General features: G+C 37.9%; 1 pseudogene; it reads left to right on the forward strand.

The window, feature by feature from the left end:
* Positions 1-14,581: 14,581 nt before the first annotated feature.
* LOC114116183 (histone-lysine N-methyltransferase SETMAR-like) lies at positions 14,582-16,085 on the forward strand (annotated as a pseudogene).
* Positions 16,086-16,769: the final 684 nt, after the last annotated feature.

The raw sequence follows: 16,769 nt of genomic DNA on the forward strand, positions 1-16,769 counted from the left end.
TGTGCTATTCTTTGTTGCTCAGTCATGTCTAACTCTTTGTGACCCCATGGACTGTAGCCCGACATGCTCCTCTCTCCATGGATTCTCCAGGCAAGAATACTGCAGTGGGTTGCCATGCCCTCCTCCAGGGGATCTTCCCAACCCAGGGATCAAACCCAGGTCTCCTGCATTACAGGAGGATTCTTTGCTGTCTGAGCCACCAAGGCTAGGATTTACATACATATATATGTATGGGGCTTCCTGGGTGGAGCTAGTGGTAAAGAACCCGCCTGCCAATGCAGGAGACAGAAGATGTGCAGGTTGGTTGGATACCTGGGTTGGGAAGATCCCCTGGAGGAGGGCATACAACCCACTCCAGTATTCTTTTCACTCCAGTATTCAATTCACTCCAGAAAACCCCATGGACAGAGGAGCCCGGTGGGTTACAGTCCATAGTTTCACAGAGAGTTGAACATGACTGAAGCACTTAGCATGCACAGCACACATACATAAATATTTAAAACACGTATATGCCTATATGTGTAGATATACCTTATATCACACATACTTGTAGATGTATATGTTAAGTACTTTCCATGTACGAGGCTTCTCTGGTGGCCCAGACAGTGAAGAATCTGCCTGCAATGCAGGAGACGGTGGGTTCAGTCCCTGGGTTGGGAAGATCCTCTAGAGAAGGGAATGGCTACCCGCTCTGGTATTCTTGCCTGGAGAATTCTGGGGCCTGGCAGGCTATAGTCCATGGGATTGCAAAGAGCTGGACATGACTGAATTACTAACACTTTCACTTTATCCATATGAACCAGTTTATCTCTACAACTCATTTTACAGAGGAGATTTGCCCCCTGTAGATAGTTGGTAAGTTTTTTGCTAGGGTAGCCTGCTTTGGAATCCTGATCACTTTTATAAGCCTAGCTTTAAAAAACATATTATATAAAGAGACCTCTAACCAATAAATGAAAAAAGTGTAGCTAGTATATTCTGTATAGAAATGACACTCCTTGACAATGTTTTCTTTTATTCTTCTGGTATAAGGTACAAAAATTTCCACTGTTTATTTTCTTAAGAAACATTTCATAAATTTTACAGTGAAATTTTTGCTACTGATTTACCTAGTTTTGCAGAAAAGTCTACCATAGAAGTTAAACATTCATGAGATTTTAACTGGATGATTTTCACAGAGCTAAACATAATCACTCCTTATGATATTTGCTTATTTATCTACTTTCTTTAGATACTTTGTAATTATAAGATGTCAAAATATTTAGTTGATTCACTAAAAGTTTTTTAAAAAACAGTCAAAGGTCCCATACACTTAGCATCACTGAACCAAATAGCCACTCAAGCTGATTGAATGGGCGTAGAAAAATTCATGTTTTCAGACTCTGAGTTTAATAAAGACATACATAGAAACAAAACCGTGCAAATTACTTGCTTAAAATAAAAGGCTCCATATTCAATATAGGCAGAAATTTTTGACTAAAAATGACTTTTGCAAATTGGAACTATAAAGTATCAAAAACTTATAATAAAACTGTAACAAAAATAATCCAAAGTTTTCAAAACCAACTTAATGGAAGCAAAAGAATGGTTTTAAAATATTTTATTAAATTTGGTGCCCAGATCTTTAATTCTCCAATAGAAGAAACCAGGTCTCCTTGGAGAAATGACTGATTCTAGGATGGAGGCAGGGAATATTCCTCATGAGCTTGGGGTATCTTGTCTGCCAGAAAGTAAGGAAGTATTTAAAACATACACCTTGCCTCCTCCCCCTCACACACAATGGCGGGGGTCTGACAAATGAACCACCTGTAAAGAGCTCCCAAAGACCAAAGCTGGAATATTTTGAGCAACAAAATAAATAACATAGTTTTGGATTATAACCGAAAGTATAAAATAAATAACCCTGAGTCCATACTGATATAAACACATGATTAAATGATTAAATATATATTCAATAAATAGAAAAATTAAGAAGGATTTTAAATAATATATGTAGTTACTCCACCTAAAGAAGATGCCAAGTAAATCTCCACTCTGAATAGGGGCTTCAGAAAGAGCGTTCCTTCGAAAGGGTACTATAGGGAAAGAGGGGATAAAAAGAGTAGGTTTATAATGGAGAAGCCTGAAAAACACAACCTCAGCCAGATGACCACGGTTATTATCAACAGAGATAAAACGTGTCTAGGATGTACCTTTGATGACAATGGCACTTTACTTCTGTACTGTTCCTCCCCAAAGCTCTTAAATCCCAGTTGAATGAGACATCCCAGTTCGGGGACATTTTACAGAATGCCTCCCTGGTACCCCTCAACACTGTTAAGGTCATCAAAAATAAGAAAGGTCTGATAAACTGTCACAGTCAAGAGGAGGCCAAGGAGATATGACAACTCAGTGCAACACAGTTTCCTAAATGGGGTCCTGGAACAGAGGAAGGACATTAGGTAAGCACTAACCGCATCTGAATAAAGTATGGATTTTAGATAATCATACTGTATCAATATTTGTTTGTTAATTATAACAAATGTATCATGCTAATTTCAGGGGTTGACCATAGGGGAAACTGGGTGTGAACTTTTTGTACTGTCTTCGCATTTTTCTGTATAGCAAACTATTCTAAAATAAAAAGTTTATTATAAAAAAAGATGTTACATGCAGATATATTTTTAACTACTAATATTCAGGAAACACATAAGACTGAAAAACAAATTAAACTATACAACAGGTTGCACTCAGTAATATCTAGGCTGTAGAAAAGACCACGGGACAAATGACCCAGTTTCTTCAACAGATAATTTGCAAGGAGGAGAAAAAAGAGAGAGTTGAAGATTAAAATAGAATTAAGAGGCATTTCAACAAATTGCAATGTGTGGCCCTTATTTGAATACTGAATGAAACAAACTGCAAAAATCATAATAAAAATAGTTGGAAATTGGAATACACACTGAATGTTTGATACTATTAAGGAGTTTTGTTAATTTTATTTTGGGTGTTATAATGCACTAGTAGGGACTTCCCTGTAGCTAGTATGGTAAAAAAAATCTGCTTGCAATACAGGAGACCCAGATTTGATTCCTGGGTTGGGAAGATCCTCTGGAGAAGGGAATGGCAACCTACTCCAACATTCTTGCCTGGAGAATCCCATGGACAGAGGAGCCTGGCGAGGTACAATCTGTGGGGTCGCAAAGAGTCAGACACGAGTGAGCAAATAACACTACTACTAACGCTATAGTGGTTATTGGGGGGAGAGGCGTGAATCCTTATCTTTTAGAAATATACACTGACAAATATAAGCATTAAATTACATGATCACTGATGCTTGATCCAGAATGATATGGGGTAGGGAAGTGTTGAGGGTAGAGGTGAAGCAAGATTGACAATGAATCATTAATTGTTGAGCCTTGGTTAGGTGTATGAGGACTTCTTACGTCACATGCTTATGCACATTTAAAATTTTCTGTAACAAAAAGTTAAATGAAACCTACAAAGTGAGAACAACTGTCTAATAAGACTTACTGTATAGTACTCTATTTCTAAATAGTAAAGTGTTTTTCCACCTACACATCACCAGTTCTCAAAATAGCAGTTTGAAGATAGAAAGTGACATTTAAGCTGTGTCTACAGGAAACCCAAAACCTACTGGTTGATTTGATTAATTCAGACAAAGAGTGAGTCCATTTAGAAGAGGAAAAAAATAAAACTGCTCATTTTGTGAGTTTACTGAATAGTACTTTGTATAGTGCTAGGCACATAATATACGTGATTAATATTTCCTGGTCAGTAAATCAATGAATTTAGCATTTATTCTTACACCTTTATGGATATACGATTTGACTGTCAACAACCAATATAAGAGAACTCAAAACAAAAGGAAAAGCCTAACTCTAGGCCAAACTATGGAGAAGACAATATTTATTTTCCAAATATTCTTGTATAGTTAACATCACTATGAATGAACACAGCCTAAGTTGATGGTTAGGCCAGGATCATGAAACTATCATAAAATTAAATATTTAAAAAACTCGACCAAGTGTTATAACAATTTACATTTATGCTGAATTGGTATTTCAATGATTTAAGTATTATTATATATATATATTTGAAGCCTAATGTAAGGACCCTAATGGATAGGACCCTTTAAAATTTGCAAAGCACTTTTACCTTGCAGTATATCACGTTACCTCATTTTATGAATCAGACAAAAACAGGTAACATTATCTCTGTTTTTCAGGTACAGAACCTGCTCTAGGAGGCATCCAAGTGTTGTCAGTGCCAGAACCAGAGGAACAGGGACGGAAACCCAGGTGTCCTGGCACCAAGTCCAGAGCTCTGTGCTACAGTTAGCTGTTTCTCCAGGGGAAATACACAATATATTCTTGTCGCTTCCACTTCCATTATAGTGGAAAGAAAGTTGGCATGAATAAATGTCTCTAATTTAGGAACACAAATAACCTTCTCTTTTTCCAACCACTAGTATTTAAATTGTATCAGTAAACTGCTGCTTCTTTTTAATGACTGTAATATTATAAATAGTCAATATTCTGGGCAAAGCAGAGCTCCATTAATATTACATTCTGTTTGTTCAGTGATGCACAGCTGAAATCCAGAAATTAAGCTCTGTGAGGATGCTAAACACTCCTTTCAGCATTATTAAATCCTTTGATGTTGAAAACGAATATGTATTAAGGTATATTAAAATATTATATAGCAACTGTATAACGCCAGTGACTACAAAGCTCATCATTCTCGTTCATTATTTGGCAAATGGCTTTATTATTTCAGTGTCTTTCTCCAGGAGGATTTCAGTTGTTTCTCAGTAGAGTTAGCCCATTTATTTAACACACCTTCACTGCTGCTTGAATCCTTTTTTCAGCCTATTTTGTGTGCAAAGCAAACCATTCATTATAGCTTATGTATGACTGTTTTTTTACCTCCAGTCAATGACCATGTTCATTCAAAGTATTTGCATCTATTCTATATTTTTTCCTAATTCTCCCAAATGACTCACTCTTGCCTTTGTTTTTAATTTAAGTTTCCTCTAAGGTTTCTTCCTATGTATCCCCTTTGGAGTGAGACAGATAACTTGCTTTGCACAGAAATATGTCCAGCAGAAAACAAACAAAACAAAATACAGACATGCGTTGCCACAAGGTTTCAGTGAATTTAATCAGAATGCCGTCAAACAGTTCAAATATTTCCTGGACCACAGAAGCACTTAACGTTCTCTGCTCTCTGTTTCAGCAGCATGAACAATCCAAATTGTCAAACACTGTACCAGTGGAAAATGAATGTACTTCCCAAACATTGCCTTGATCCACTACAAACAGCTTGATCACACTGAAGAATGTGACCCACGGGGTTGCCAAAGTGTGTTTTCCCACTTTATCTCACACAGAATAATCAGACTAAGAGGATCTGAAATGTCACTTCACAAACACAAACTGAGGAAACTGGAGGAGATAAACTAGAAGAGATTTCTGGGTTGGAAAACACGCCTGAGTGGTGGTCCATAGTAGGGTGGTGGCGTATGTACCTGGGAGAACCCAGAAACTTGGGAGCTAAGATTTGGGGATTTGAGCTCCCTGGAGCGTTCACACCAGGAGATGGAAGGCACCATCTGAATGTGTCACTTCCCTGCTTCACCAAGTGTGTTTGCTTTTTACGGCTACAGTAACAAATTGCAACAAAATTTGTGGCTTAAAGAAACACACTTACTGGACACTTATGAGACTTTTGACCTTCTGTAGGTCAAAAGTCTGGTAAGAACCTCACTGGACTAAAATCAACGTGTCAGCAAGGCTGTGTTTGCCTTTAGAGGTCAGCACTGCAGGTTGAGTCTCTCTCCCAAGTCGCACTGACCCTGTGGTCATCACGTCTCTTTATCCTAGCACAGCTGGGAAAGGGTTTCTGCTTTGAAAGAGTTCTGTCATTAGATGAGGCCCATCTGGATATTCTCTGGGCTTCCCTGGTGGCTTAGTGGGTAAAGAATACACCTGCAATGCAGGAGACCTGATTTTGATCCCTGGGTCAGGAAGATCCCCTGGAGAAGGGAATGGCTACCCACTCCAGTATTCTTGCCTGGAGAATTTCATGGACAGAGGACCCTGGCAGACTCTATAGTCCATGGAATCACAGAGTCAGATACAACTGAGCGACTAAGCATGTCATCTCGATCAGTTTGGTTCAGTCGCTCAGTCGTGTCTTACTCTTTGCAACCTCATGGGCTGCAGCGCGCCAGGCTTCCCTGTCCATTACCAACTCCCAGAGCTTACTCAGACTCATATCCATCGAGTTGATGATGCCATCCAACCATCTGGATATTCCAGGATAATTTCCTCTATTTCAGGTCTGTAATTGGAACCATATTTGCAAGGTCCCTAACATATTCACAGGTTCTGAAGATTTGGACACTGATGGGGGGACATTGCCTACCACCCCCAGTGAAGAGTAGAGTGATGAAGACTTGGGAGGTGTTCTTTCTAACCTCCATCTTTCACATTATCCTTAGATCTTAACCTACTGATTGATCTGGGATTACCACCATACACTTCAACATATGTCAGCCTTATTCTCTTCTTATTGTTTAGTTTTAACTTACCTGGCTTGAAAATCATACCATTCCTTCATTATTCTCAACAATACTGGGGAGTGCAGAAAATTTATAAGAAATAAATTACTTTTTGTATAGGCTGAAAAAAGACATCAGTTTATTTTAGCAAAAATCTTGGGTCTTCACAGTAGCTATCTTCCGGGGTCATCATGGGTCATAATATATTTAACAATGACAACCAGTTGGATTCCTTGAATGAACAAAAATCGTTTTCTTCAGATGCAGACCTCTAGGGAATTCTTACCTTCCTCTAAGTCTGTGACCTCTATGGCCTCGGGAAGACAGATTATTTTATTATATTAAATCCAAATTAATAAATGACCATTTGCCTATTAAAAACTAGAGTATTTTATTTTTAAAGAATTTGTGCCAGTAAAAGTTTTAAAGTGGATGATGCAAGTTTTAGCAAACCCCAGGAGACAGTGAAGGACAGAGAAGCCTGTGGGGCTGCAGTCCATGGGGTCCCAAAATGTCGGACATAACTGAGCAATTGAACAACAGCAATATATATTTTGCTACAATTTTACTGATGAATAGAATCAGAGTTTTTCCAACATATATTCTGAAGGCAAAATTGAATTTATCATGAAGATAATTAAACTTCAGGGTCTCTAGTTTTGAAATAGGAGTATTTGATCACATTTTCTAAAGAGGATCACAAAAATTGCAAGTATTTAAGCCCCATAAAACCTGAGTCCACCACTGACTGGAGTTTTCTGTTGGAATTCCCTAAGTGTTTAATAATCATAATGTTTTCTTTAACATAAATGTACTGGTCATATTATTGTGCTGTTTTCTACATGTTAGGTGTGATAAATATTTATTTGTTCACAACTTTTCATTCCTCTCCACTTTAGCCACACTTCCTTGTAATGCAACAAACTTTCTCAAAGTTTGCAAAGTCCTGCTGACTTTGGACTTGCTTTGGCCAACAGAAGGTGAGCAAAGGAGAAACGCACTGTTTTAGCAGAAAATTATGACGCTCTAGTGTGGTTTGGCTCTACCTCTCAACTTCTGCCCTCCACTATGAGTATTGCGAGCCCCAGATAGCAGCTGCTCTTTCTACTTGGGTCCCAGAGAAAGACACATAGGGTGCAGCCAAATTCAGCACAAGTCCAGTGAACCTACAGCCCTCATGTAACGTGAACAAGAGATAAATATTTGCAGTTGCACTGAGATTTGGCTATTATTTGTCATTATAGCAAAACATATAGCAATGGTCATTCTGCCTACTTTTTCATTTCACCACGATTTATCTATCTGTCCATCCATCTTCCTATCTACAGTAGTATATTCCTGGATTTGCAATATGTATATTATACTCTTCGTTGCCTTTCACTAGCATACTTATTGATGGTTGCCAAGGTCTGAATCATTAAAGGCATACCTTCTTGCCCCTGGAGACTATCCTTTGTAAATGTTTTCTTCTTTTCTTTTTTGAAAAGTGTATTGGCAGGTTTGCACAAGGAAGGAAGCTTGTGTCACTGGGGACCTCAGACCTCAAGCCTGTGCTACATGCTTACCACCCTCTGAAAATGCAAAATCTGTTTTCTTGAAGTCATTTTATAAAATATGTAGGGTTTGTTTTCTAATTATTTTTAATTATGCCCCTATAGAATTAGTGCAAACTCCCCCTACTTGTTTATCTGAAAACCCATTATGTGAAGTGAGGCTATGCTCCCTGATGGGCACTATTTACATTTTAAAGCATCTAAACACGGGTCTCTTCTGCAGATCCTCTCCAGTGTGGACAAATTAATGTCATTTCAATTTTTGCAGTTTCACTAAATTTTCCTAATCAGTGATAGCAGTTGTTATTTGTGTGTGTGAGTTCATTAAATATGTTATTTCCTTAAACACACAAGCTTTTCAAGAAATCTATCTCTTCCCTAAAAGGTGCTATGGTTCTAAATTACCAATTTTTTGAATATGTAAGATGTTTCAATCCTGAGGCACTGGGATGTATATCTGTTGAAAAACTCATCCCTGATAGAAGGAAAAGCTATCTTTGAAAACATCATGATATTTTCTTTATTTTATAATTGCTTTGATGGACCTGATTTGAATGTGAACCCTGAACCTGTTACAAACCTTTCCTAAATCTAAATTGTAAAAACAAGGTTTATTCAAAGAAAAACAATTTTTAGAACTAACCAGTTGCAGTTATGTAAAGTCTTAATGCTATTTAAAACATCCTAAATTTAAGCAAAGGAAAAGAGTAAAACAAAAAGTTAATACTCCATAAAGTAGATTAAAAAATAATTCAGGATGTAGAAACTGCCAGAATATCTTTATACCTTTTTTTGTGTGAGTTCAAATGTATTCTTACACTAAAATTAAAATATCCATAATAGGGGAAGAAGGATTTCATGAGAGGTTAGACCATAAATTATAGGAGGTACTCAACAAATGTTGAAAGAATAAATTAAACTGGGCTGAAGAAATGTGTCTTTTTCTTTTCAGGGGATAAGAAAATGGAAAAAGGCACTTTTGGAACATCGCATGAATGTCTAAATTTAGGTTAGTTGGATACCTATTTGGAATTGTTATAGAATACATTTAATTGCTCGACTGTATTTTATTCTTATATTAAGTGGAATGTTCTTTTAGTAGAGAACTTTTACTTCTTTTAGGCCAAGATCAGTGGACTGTACAAGGTCACCTGTGAACACTGCTGTTACTTTTGCATTAGTAAGGACAGCACCCTGTAACTGATCAGGTACCAGCGGAGCCTACCAACAGTGCATCCAGGTGGCAGGAGCTTTGGGGTGAATCTCAGCTCTGGAAGACACCAGGACACCTTGGCCAAGTATTTATTCTTTCTAAATTTCATCTTCTTCATTTATCAACAAGAGCTAATGATGCCCCCCCCCCCCCCCATCACAAGATTGCTGGAAAATTTAACACAATTCTGGAATAAAGTGTAGTGGGCTGAAAGATGGCTCACCACTCTGCAAAGATATCCACGTGTGTGTGCATGCCCAGTTGCTCAGTCATGTCTGACTCTTTGCAACTCCTTAACCTGCAGCCTGCCAGGCTCTTCTGCCCATGGAATTTTCCAGGCAAGAATACTGGAGTGGGTGGCCATTTCTTCCTCCAGGGGATCTTTCTGACCCAGGGACCGAACCCATGGCTCCTGTGTCTCCTGCACTAACAGGTGGATTCTTAACCACTGAGCCACCTGGGAAGCCCCAAAGATAGCCACATTCTAATCCTCAAAGTCCATAAATGTTTGAGAAAAGGGTCTTTGACATCTAGCTAAGGACTTTGAGATTAGAAGGTCATTCTGGCTTGGACAGGTGGATCCAAACTCCAGTGACAAGTGTCCTTATAAAAGAGTGAGATAAAGGAGAGGAGGAAGCCACTGGGGTCAGAGACTGGAGGAAAGGAGCCCAAGTCAAGGGAAGCTGGCAGCTACCAGACGCTGGAGGATCAGGGGCTGCATCCTGCCCTAGAGCCTGTGGCAGGAATACAGCTCCTCCAAAAGCTGGCACCCTGATTTCAAAGGTCAGGCCTCCATAACTGTGAGAGAGGTCTGTTATTCTAAGCCACCTAGTTTAGGGTAATCTGTCACAGCAACCATAGGAAACTAATAAAATTATTCAGTACATAATAGGTTTTTAATAAATATAAATTTTCTCCTTTTATTCTCAACCCATCATCATTGAAATGTACATTTAAAAAAATCTATTGGAATATGGTTGATTTACAATGTGTTCATTTCCACTGTACAGTAAAGAGCTACTTTATGATTTTATGGTCCTTAATGGCAAAAGGAACAGAATATAGAGTGGCCCTTGAAATTTAGATATATCAACACAAAACTAGCCCAGTGTGTGCCACTGGGAGAGTTACTGACATCAGGGTCTGAAAAATTACTTTGAGAGAATAGTCTCAAGCCATGTGATACCTCTAGTTTTTCTTGCCCTTACCTGCTAAATGCCAGCACTATGCTCCAAATCACTGTGACAACCCCAAATATCCCATCTCTCCAATTGCCCCCCAGCTGCTATACCAGCCTTATTGAAGCCACAGCTATGCATTTTAAATCCAAACTACCTCAGGCCGTTCAGGCTAGTTCTACATTTCCTCAGAAAAATCACTCTCTGCCTTGCCTTTTGCCCCCTAGACCTTTGTTTAAAACCAACTCCGTGGTTGCTGCCTACCTGGTACAAGTAGAGGAAGCTACTCCACCCCAACCTGACCCCTGGGAACCCAACCTGCAGTAATGGCTGTCTGGTACCTCAACAAGGAGGGGCTGGATTTGGAAATAAATGTAAAAGTCAACAAAAGAGCTTAACATTAAACAAACAAAAACCCAGGGCTAGATGACTCCACTGGTGAACTTTACCAAAAGTTTAGAGATGAGCTAACTGCTCAAACTCTTTCATAAAATTGCAGAGGAAGGAAGACTTATGAACACATTATATGAGGACACTATCACTGTGATACCAAAACCAGACAAAGATGCCACACACACACAAAAAAAAAAAGAAAGAAAATTATAGACCAACATCACTGATGAACATAGATGCAAAAATACTCAACAAAATTCTAGAAAACAAAATCCGACAACACATTAAAAACATCATACATTGTGATCAAGTGAGCTTTATCTCAGGGATACAAGGATTCTTCAATATACATAAATCAATCAATGTGATACACCATACTAACAAACTGAAAGATAAAAACCATATGATAATCTCAATCAATCCTGAGGAAGGATCATACCTCAACATAATAAAGGACTTTTATGACAAACCCATAGCAAACATTCTCAGTGATAGAAAACTGAAAGCATTTCATCTAAGATCAGGAATAAGACAAGAGTGCCCACTCTCAGCACTACTATTCAACGTAGTTTTGGAAGTCCTAGCCACAACAATCAGAGAAGAAAAAGAAATAAAGGGAATCCAGGTTGGAAAAGAAGTAAAACTCTCATTGTTTGCAGATGACATGATATTACACACAGTGAGTGACTGAACTGAACTGAATCAATGACTATAGTAAAGTCATAGGATATAAAAACAATATGCAGAAATTACTTGCATTCCTATACGTAACAATGAAAAATCAGAAATAAAAATTAAGGTGATTAAAAATTAAGTCTCATTCACCATTGCAACAAAAAGAATAAAATACCTAGATATAAACCTTCTTAAAGAGGCAAAAGACCTGTATGCAGAAAACTATAAGACATTGATAAAAGAAGTCAAAGGCCACACAAACAGATGGAGAGATATACCATGTTCTTGGATGGGAAGAATCAATATTGTGAAAATGACTATACTACCAAAAGCAATCTACAGATTCAATGCAATCCCTATCAAGCTACCAATGGTATTTTTCACAGCACTAGAGCAAAACATTTCACAATTTGCATAGAAATTCAAAAGACCCTGAACAGCCAAAGAAATCTTGAGAAAGAAAAATGGAGCTGGAGGAATTAACCTGACTTCAGACTGTACTACAAAGTTACAAGTCATCAAGGCAGTATGGTAGTGGCACAAAAACAGAAATATAGAGCAACAGAACAAAATATAAAGCCCAGAGATAAACCCATGCACTTATGGGCACCTTATCTTTGACAAAGGAGGGAAGAATTTACAATGGAGAAAGGACTGCCTCTTCAATAAGTGGTCCTGGGAAAACCAGACAACTACATGTGAAGGAATGAAATTGGAACACCTTCTAACACCATGCACAAAAATAAACTCAAAATGGATTAAAGACTTAAATGCAATGCAGGAAACTATAAAGCTCCTAGAGGAAAACATAGGCAGCACACTCCTTGACATAAATCACAGCAAGATCCTCTTGGACCCACCTCCTAGAAGAACGGAAATAAAAACAAAACTAAGCTAATGAGACCTAAATAAACTTAAAAGCTTCTGCACAGAAAAGAAAACTATAAATAAGGTAAAAAGACAGCCCTCAGAGTGGGAGAAAATAATAGCAAATAAAACAATTGACAAAAGAATCTCCAAAATATACAAGCAGCTCATGTAGCTCAATATCAGAAAAACAAACAACCCAACCAAAAAGTGGGCAGAAGACCTAAACAGACATTTCTCCAAAGAAGACATATGAATGGCTAATAAACACATGAAAAGATGCTCAACATTGCCCATTCTTAGAGAAATATAAATTTAATATACAATGAAATATCATCTCAAATTGTTCAGAGTGGATATCATCAAATGTTCTACAAACAATAAGTGCTGGAGAGGGTGTGGAGAAAAGGGAACACTCTTGCACAGTTGGTGGGAGTGTAAATTGATATAGTCACTATGGAACAGTGTGGAGATTCCTTGAAAAACTAGGAATAAAACTACTACATGATCCAACAATCCCATTACCAGGCATATACCCTGAGGAAATCAAAACTGAAAAAGACACATGAATCCCTATGTTCATTATAACACTGTTTATAATAGTTAGGGCATGGAAGTACCCTAGCTGTCCATCATCAGATGAAATGAGCTCAAATTCAGTGCTCTGTGACAACCTAAAGGGGTGGGATGTGGAGGGAGGTAGGGAGCAGGTTCAAGAGAGAGGGGACGCATGTATACCTATGGCTGATTCATGTTGGTGTATGGTAGAAACTGACACAATATTGTAAAGCAATTATCCTCCAATTAAAAATAAGCTTAAAAAGACCTCAACATTATAAAAAATGTAATTCATGTAGTAGTATATTTTAAGTCACATATATGATATATTTCATACCATTTTAAAACATGATATGTAATATAAATTTTCAGAAAATAGATATAATGTATCTCAAATGTTAGTTGATTATTTTTTAATTTACAACACAACATTGTAAATCAACTATACTTCAATAAAAATGATGAAATTACAGAAGAGAAAAAATATTTTTTAAGTTATAATTTTTTAGAAATGAGAAAAGATGTGTCAAAAGTCTTGATACTCAGAATCTTTAACTCAGTGGTGCCATGTCTAAACTCTTTCACAGGAAATAATATTAAATATGGCCAAAGAATTATACATAAAAATATGCATTGGAATATTGTTCTTTATAATACAAATTCAAAACAATCTAAATATCCAACAATAGAAGAATGAGAAATGTCCATGTCAATTATGGCGGTTCTGGATGATAGACTCATATGTGGTAATTACAAATGGTTACAAAATTTTTTTAATATTTGCTGGGCAGAAGAACTGAATAGGCATTTTCCCAAAGAAGACATACAAAATGACCTATAGGGATGTGAAAAGGGGAAAGCAATAATCTTTGGGGAAATGCAAATCAAAACCACAATGAGACAGCATCTCACACCTGTTAGAAAGGCTTTATCAAAAAGATAAAGACCTTTATCTGGCGAGGGTGTGGAGGAAAGGTAACTGTTGGGCACTGTTGGTGAAAAGGCAAATTGGTATAGCAACTGCGGAAAACAGCATGAATTTTTCCCCTCAACTTAAAAACAGAACCACCACGTGATCAGCAATTCCATTTCTAGCTATACATCTGAAGGAAAAGAAATCACTATCTTGAAAAAATATCTGCATTTGCAAGTTCATTGCAGTATTATTTACAATAGCCAAGATATAGAAACAAAATAAGTGTTCATCTATGGATAAATGGATAAATAAAATGTGATATATATAAATAATGGAACATTATACAGTCATAAAAGAGGGAAATTGTGTAATTTTCAACAACATTGATGGATCTAGACAGTATTATGCTAAGAGAAATAAGTTAGATAGACAAAGATGAATATTATATGATCTCACTTAAATGTGGAATCTAAAAAAAACTCATTATGTTAGTGCAAATGTAATTGTGGTTTTTGCATTGTTGAAATTTGTCATTTGATATTGGAATATGTTCTCAATAAATGTTATGTTATACATCATTTTAATGCACATTTATCACTTCATGTTTCTTGCTAATGACTTATTACTTGCTGCTTATTTTACATTAATATTTATTTTAAGACTATGAAAATGATGGCAGACAAAAAGCAAATTTGAGCGATTTTTTTACTTGAGCTCAAAATGGGTCATAAAGCAGCAGAGACAACAAGCAACATTGACAATGCATGTGGCCCAGGAACTGCTAGTGAACGCACACTGCAGTGGTGGTTCGAGAGGTTTTGCAAAGGAGAGGAGAGCCTTGAAGATGAGGAGTGTTAGTGACCTGCCATCGGAAGTTGACAACGGCAAATTAAGAGCAATCTTCAAAGCTGATCTTACAACTACGTGGGAAGTTGCTGAGGAACTCAACATTGACCGTTCTATGGTCACTCAGCATTTGAACCATATTGGAAAGGTGAAAAAGCTTGGTAAGTGGGTGCCCGCTGAGCAACTGCAAAAAAAAAAAAAAAAAAAAAATCACAGTTTTGAAGTGTCATCTTCTTTTATTCTAGCAACAACAACGAACAATTTCTTAATTGGACTGTGACAAGCAACGAAAAGTGGATTTCATACGATAACCGATGACAACCAGCTCAGTGGTTGGACCAAGAAGAAGCTCCAAAGCACTTCCCAAAGCCAAACTTGCTCCCCAAAATGGTTACAATCACTGTTTGGTGGTCTGCTGCCCATCTGATCCACAACTGCTTTCTGAATCCTGGTGAAGCCATTACCTCTGAAAAGTATGCTCAACAAATCAATGTGATGCGCTGAAAATTGCACCACGTACAGCTGGCTATGGTCAACAGAAAGGGCCCAATTCTCCATGACCGTGTCCTCCCGCATGTCACACAACCAACTCTTCAAAAGTTGAACAAAGACAGTAGCATGGAAGCATATATACTACCATATGTAAAATAGATAGCCAGTGGACATGTGCTGTATGACTCAGGGAACTGACACTGGGGCTCTGTACCAACCTAGAGGGGTGGGAGGTGGGAGGGAGGCCCAAGGGGGTAGGGACACATGCACACATATGTCACTTGCCTGGTGGCTCAGATGGTGAAAAAGCGCCTGCAATGCGGAAGACCAGGTTCAGTCCCGGGGCTGGGAAGATCCTCTGCAGAAGGGAATGGCAGCCTACCCCAGTGTTCTTGCCTGGAGAGTTCCATGGACAGAGGAGCCTGGCCGGCTACAGTCCACAGGGTCACAAAGAGTGGGACACGACTGAGTGAGTAACACACACATGGCTATTCGTGTTGATATATGGCAGAAATAAAGCCAATATTGTAAAGCAATCATCAATCAATTAAAAATAAATATACTTTTTTTTTTAAAGTTAAACGAATTAGACTACAAAGTTTTGCCTCATCCACCATATTCACCTGACCTCTTGCCAACCAGTTACCACTTCTTCAAGCATTTCAACAACTTTTTGCAGGAAAAACACTTCCACACCAAGCAGGAGGCAGAAAATGCTTTCCAAGATCTCACTGATTACAAAAAAATGGATTTTTATGCTACAGGAATAAGCAATTTTATTTCTTGTTGGCAAAACTGTGTTGGTTGTAATGGTTCCTATTTTGATTAATAAAGATATGTTTGAGCTTAGATATAATGATTTAAAATTCATGATATAAAACTGCAATTACTTTTGTATCAACTTAATATGCCGCAAATTTGGAAAACTCAGCAGTGGCCACAAGACTGGAAAAGGTCAGTTTTCATCCCAATCCCAAAGAAAGGCAATGCCAAAGAATGCTCAAACTACCGCACAATTGCACTCATCTCACATGCTAGTAAAGTAATTCTCAAAATTCTTCAAGCCAGGCTTCAGCAACACGTGAACCGTGAACTTCCTGATGTTCAAGCTGGTTTTAGAAAAGGCAGAGGAACCAGAGATCAAATTGCCAACATCTGCTGGATCATGGAAAAAGCAAGAGAGTTCCAGAAAAACATCTCTTTCTGCTTTATTGACTATGCCAAAGCCTTTGACTGTGTGGATCACAAGAAACTGTGGAAAATTCTGAAAGAGATGGGAATACCAGACCACCTGACCTGCCTCTTGAGAAATCTGTATGCAGGCCAGGAAGCAACAGTTAGAACCGGACATGGAACAACAGACTGGTTCCAAATAGGAAAAGGAGGACGTCAAGGCTGTATATTGTCACCCTGCTTATTTAACTTCTATGCAGAGTACATCATGAGAAATGCTGGACTGGAAGAAACACAAGCTGGAATCAAGATTGCCGGGAGAAATATCAATAACCTCAGA

Source organism: Ovis aries, chromosome 8 (assembly GCF_016772045.2).
Source record: "Ovis aries strain OAR_USU_Benz2616 breed Rambouillet chromosome 8, ARS-UI_Ramb_v3.0, whole genome shotgun sequence".
NCBI classification, from domain to species: Eukaryota; Metazoa; Chordata; class Mammalia; order Artiodactyla; family Bovidae; genus Ovis; species Ovis aries.